This window comes from Amblyomma americanum, chromosome 10 (assembly GCF_052857255.1).
Source record: "Amblyomma americanum isolate KBUSLIRL-KWMA chromosome 10, ASM5285725v1, whole genome shotgun sequence".
Classification (NCBI taxonomy): Eukaryota; Metazoa; Arthropoda; class Arachnida; order Ixodida; family Ixodidae; genus Amblyomma; species Amblyomma americanum.
In genome coordinates, this window is record NC_135506.1 from 10,048,152 (window position 1) to 10,054,223 (window position 6,072).

Sequence of the window (6,072 nt, forward strand, 5' to 3'; positions counted from 1 at the left end):
GAGATTTGTACACAAAAAAAAAACGTGTCGTCCGAATATGATGATTACAAACATAACAATCGTGTTATATGAAAAAAGAAACATTGCACACAACACGGAACTTGCAAAAACAAGACAATATGAGTGCAAGAAAAAAATAGCTGGAGGTGTAGCATTTAAAAGCACAAAATACTGTGCGAGAGCAGTTTTTCGCAGGTGGACACCACCGCCACGCACCTGGAATTGAGGTGTCCACTGACCCAGGGAGCCAGTTGCCCGCGTCTTAAACTCTTTTCATCGTTAATGATATTATAACCAATGTACCCCGGCGGCCTATGCTCCACTGCCGCGTTCCTGCAGTAATGCGCACGGTAAATGCCAACGCGTATTGCCCCATAGTGCCGTGTTTCTGCCACAGCGCTGTCCATGTCAACGCATGCAGCGCACAACTCTTTGTCGCTACCGTCACACAGCTCCAAGCGCGAATATTAGGTTCGTGGTATTATTAGTTGATGAAGAAGACGAGGTGAAATATAAAGCGCGAGAGTGTGCAGCAGTTTAACACGAGGCGTGTTCGTCTGCGTCGAACACGGCTCGGGCTAGCTTAGTGCTCTCGCGGGGTGGCCAGCGAAGATGATCTGTTCCAGCCGCGCGTTAGAATTGCAGTCGCAGATATTTATTTGATTTTTTTATTTATTTATTTAACTTGGCACAAACCCACAAACATCGCAGAATCTTGATCTGGTCTTGCCCATCGGAATAATGCTTCGCACTAAAAAGGGGAAATCAAGGCGTTGCCATTTCGCCACAGAGACAAATTACGGCAGGTAGTTCCATGATTGGCTTTTTTTCTATGGCTTATGCCATGTGTTGCAAATACCTTTAGCTGTTTCGGCAAGTTGTAGCGCAGTTATTTGATACGATAAGCGAAGCGTCATAGTTGGGATCCCAAAAGTTGGATGCCGCTGCGGTGGCTGAGTGGTTATGGCGCTCGGCTGCTGGCCCGAAAGACGCGGGCTCGATCCCGACCGCGGCGGTCGAATTTCGATGGAGGCGAAATTCTAGAGGCCCGTGTACTGCGCGATGTCAGTGCACGTTAAAGAACCCCAGGTGGTCGAAATTTCCGGAGCCCTTCACTACGGCGTCCCTCATAGTCTGTCTGAGTCGCTTTGGGACGTTAATCCCCCATAAACCAAACCAAATCAAAAGTTGGGACGCTGCACTGGGTATGCAGGCGTGTGTCGTATTACTTGGAACACTTTCAGCATACAATCGGACTGACGCATGCCGAATTTTCTCGAGAACGGAACCTCTCATGGTATTACATTAAAATAACTAGTCAATAACATCCAAATCCCAAAAATATTTCTCCATTGGATCGTTTTCCACGCCGTTCAACTTTTATACAGTCTCAGTAAGATGCATAAAAGAAACGTCAATTTCTTCCTTAAAAAATGACGAGCACATTATTCTATCTCCCCGCCATATTCCACCCCAGCCAGGTACCCCACCCCACCCCCTTTTCCCTCAAACCTTGGGCCATCGCAAAGCTAAGCCAACGCCAGCAAAACGAAGAAAAAAGAATCACGGACAAGCACTCGTAACTTTCATTGCTATCAAAACAGATATTAAAATGAAGCTAGCACGGAGGCCTATATCAAAACTGGAAAAAGCGGCGAACCCAACGCTTTGCTACACGGAGCTGCCTGCACCGTTTGAGGCATCTGAAACATGTTATTGATTGCTTCGGCGGTACTTGGAATTGATACCAGCGGCAGCGTGCGCTCGACATGCTATCTCGCGCCATGGTGAAACATGGGCCTGTGCATGGTCTTTGGTGCCCCTTCTACGGCCCTGGAGAAGCTTCCCTACGTCCTGGGAGGCAAGCAATATACCGAAACAGGTGCATGAAACCTCACAATCCTGTGTTAGGCCTTCCTCTCAGTCCCTCTTTTATCCCTTCCATTACGGCGCGGTTCGGGTGTCCGCCGAGATGCGAGACAGATACTGCGCCATTTCCTTTCCCCCAAAAAACAATTTTCATTTCTCCGTAAAGGACCCGCCGCCGTGGCTCAGTGGTTAGGGCACTCGGGTACTGATCCGGAGTAACTATTGTTCGAACCCGACCGCGGCGGCCGCGTTTCGATAGAGGCGAAGCTCAAAAGGAGCCTGTGTGCTGTGCGATGTCAGTGCACGTTAAAGATCCCCACGTGGTCGAAATTATTCCGAAGACCCGCTACCGGAGACCTCCACTACGGCACACCTTTCTTCCTTTGTCCTCTGAGTTCCTCCTTTATCCCTTCCCTTACGGCGAGGTTCGGGTGTCCGCCGAGATGCGAGACAGATACTGCGCCATTTCCTTTCCCCAAAAAGAATTTTCATTCCGGGTTCGAACCCGACCATGGCGGCCTCGTTTCGATGGAGGCCAAACTCAAAGGCGCCCGTGTGCTGTGCGATGTCAGGGCACGTTAAAGATCCCCAGGTGGGCGAAATTATTCCGGAGCCCTCCCATACGGCACCTCTCTGTTCCTTCTTTCACTCCCTCCTTTATCCCTTCCCTTACGGTGCGGTTCAGGCATCCAACGATATATGACAGATACTGCGCCATTTCCTTCCCTCAAAAACACGACCGATTTAACTCTTTCAGGAAGAAAAAAATAAACACCGGGATTCCGCTTCATTAGTGTAGTTCGACCAAGTCCATGTTACCTACCTATTTTCTCGCAATATAGATTTCGGGAAGGGACGCACGCATACACCCGAAAGGTGACGAAATGACTGTCGCAGGCAAAGGCCCGCAGTAGCATGAAAAACATGCTCTGGCTTGGTCCTTTTCAGGAAATTGTGTAGCGGGCTGTCATTTCATATGACGACCAGCGTTGCACCTCGCGTGTTCATGGAAGAATGTTTGAATTCAGATTACCTTTGAACAAAGGGTTCTGTAAAATTCTGTGTTTAATGTTCTAGCGCTCTTTTTTTACAGCTGCCAGTGCTAGTACGTTTGTGCTATTTCTCAACCGTTGAAACACTCCAAAATTAAATAACTCATCCCTAAAGTATAATGTACGAAATGTTTTAAAAAAAGTCATTTTAGCTGGATGTTGACCGAGAAAACTGGGATAAATTGCGTCCAACGAACCACGACAGGCTTTCGTTGAAAACAAGAATTAAACTGTTGAAAAGCAGACATGAATAAAGAAATGTGTGACAGGCGCAGGTGCGAGGTATTAAGTTACTTCTTTTCTTTTTAATTGACATTTATTGCCCTGTATATGCTTCAACTCCTCGAGTATTGAACTTGGCGGCATTCGCTGAATCAATGGCAGTGAAACAAAAATGTGCTCAAGCGATGACACAAAAATACATGAACTTTCTTTTTGTCAGCAAAAAAAAAACACCCACTGCTCGCGCAACTGATTTTTGTAGTGAAAATGAAACGAGCCTGTCTTTCCCTGTCAATACTAAATCGTATTTCCTTTGGCTTTGTGAAAAGTAAGAGGCGTTGAAATGCAAATTCGGCAAATGAAAACTGACGGCGAAGTGTCCTTATTCGCTGTGGTGCTGAGAGTGTCAAAAGGATGATTTGTGGCCTCGCTCGCAGAATCAGTTATTCTTTTTCTACGCTACGCACAGTACAAAGTGATTTATTTATGGTTGAGGTTGGTTGGCGAGCATGGTAGGAAATATTAGCGAACAGACCACTAAGTTAACGATTTCCTTTCACTTCGCTCTTTGTTAGAATACTGTTATTTTTAAGCACGTGAAGGAATGGGTCCGGCGCAGCATCCGCGCTTTCAGCATGGTTCATCCGGGAGCCCGGTTTATGCGGAAGATCTCTGAGCTACTTGTGGAAACAGCAGGATTCTATACACCACAGCAGACACAGGGCAGAGGGAGGTGTCTGCTGCGGTGTATAGCCTTCGATTTCTCACCAACTGGCATACACATCTACCCTCCTAACTTGCGCAACAGGTGGTCAATCAAGTTCGAAGTGTGCACAAGCCATGTGGATACCGCCGGGCCCTGTCCATCACGTGCGACTCTATGACATTAACTTGGCCATTCAGCTTCACCCGAAGGGTCAACAGTTAGTTTTCTTCCGCGTAGAAAATGAACACCACATTTGCTCATACTTTATAACCCCGGCTTTCTTAATACCCCTGAAAATGGCCGTTCAAGAAAGTAAAATGAAATTACCATCATCGACCGAGGCTGCGGTTGCTGTGCAATTCTTTACAAAAGAATGACTAACGCCTCGCTGGGTTCCTTTCGGGAAAACCTCATTTTCACATTTCAGAGAAAGCTTGGCGGGCTCTTTATCACAAGGGGCTGTCTCCTACAAACGGTATGTCTTAGTTTTGTCGCTCTTGCCATGACGTGCAAAATACTACTTTGTTTACCCACCACAGGGCATAAAGAAGAGACAATACTGACGTCCCGACCTTTCCTCTACACGTAAAATGATGCCGGTTGTATTTCGTTCTTTATGTAACGAAGCCAGTTTCCATTTCAGCATCTTCGCACGCTCAATCGCTCGCGCATCGAGCGCCTCGCGCAGAGAGGTTGTGCCGTGCGTGCACAGTGGGTGCCCGGTCACTGCGGCATCGCCGGCAACGAAGAAGCTGACGACCTCGCGACCGCTGCACACCAACTACCTGCCAGCGATCTGCCCCTTGCGCTGGAGGACGTGCGTGCGGCCATCCACGACCATCTCCGAAAGCAGCACCCCGACCCACGCATCGCGGGAATTGAGCGCATCGACAGTGTCACCGGCTGTCGCGCAATTACACGGTCACAACGTGCAATGATCCTCCGCGCGCGCATTGGCTGCGTATGGCCCGGGGAACGACGGGTGCGTCACGGAATCGCGACGAGTGATGTGTGTGACGGATGCGGTGCAGTGGAAACACTAGAACACCTGCTCCTTCGCTGTTCCGCGTTCGCCGAGGCTCGTCGCGATATGCTCGCGGCCTATAGGGCGCACGGCATACTACCAGACTCCATCAAGACGCTAATATGGCCGCAGGGCAGTGCGCGCACTCGTGAGCGAACTTTGGTGAGCCTCTGTGCATTCCTCGAACACACGGGCTTGACGTCCCGTCTGTTCTCCGTCAGGTAGTTACACGCAGTGACCGAACGCTCCGCGAGTTCTACCTTGAACGATTAATAACTGGACGCCCCACTACAGTTGTAACCAACACAGTGGTGTGCGCGTGTGTGATTTAATTCCTTTAAAATGAACTAATCACGCGCACAACCTGGACACATTTCTTATTGTGTAAATAGTCTGTACATATTACTTCTCCCCCTATCCTTTATACCCTGTCCCCTCACCTCTTTCATTTCATTTCTCCATTCTGCCTGCTGTCCTTTATTTCCGCTGCCCCAGCTCAGGTGCTTCAGTATCGATGGCAGATGCCGGGGCTGGCAAAATCTTTTCCTTCCTTTTTACTATTATTTTTTTAATAAAACCACTACCACCACCACCACGCTCAACAGGGAGGCTGTGTTTTGATTTCCGTATAAAAATGAGGTATAGACAGTCTGTAGACTTCCTATAGACGCTATTACCTTCCTACAGATATTTATTTTGTCTACTGATAGTATATAAGTGTCTATAGGCCAAAGTCTATTAAAAGTGTGTGGCCATATATCTATAGATTGTCTACGGACTGTGTATAGGATTTGTATTGCCTATTGTCTATTCTCTAGGATCCGTTTATAGGCAGTCTATAGACTTTATAGACAGAAGTCTATGAACTGTCTATAGACTATGTAAAGAAATTTTTTAAAGGGTTATGCGTTTAAACATCAGAGAGGAAAAAGTATAGGTCGGACCACGGTGTTAGGCACACGCTTAGGGTAGAGCTACAAGATAAACCATCCCCCAGACCCTTTTAAAGGGGCATTGACAACATGTAGATAGAAGCCGGATTGCATCGATAGACTGGGACATTCTGAAGACAGAGACACCGCTCATGCCGAAAACGGATATTTTATACGCTAGAAAAGACCAAAAGGCGAAATACAGGAGTCGCCATCTGCGGTCCATTTCGCAAGTAAGATTTTTGCGTCGACATCGAATTAAACGCG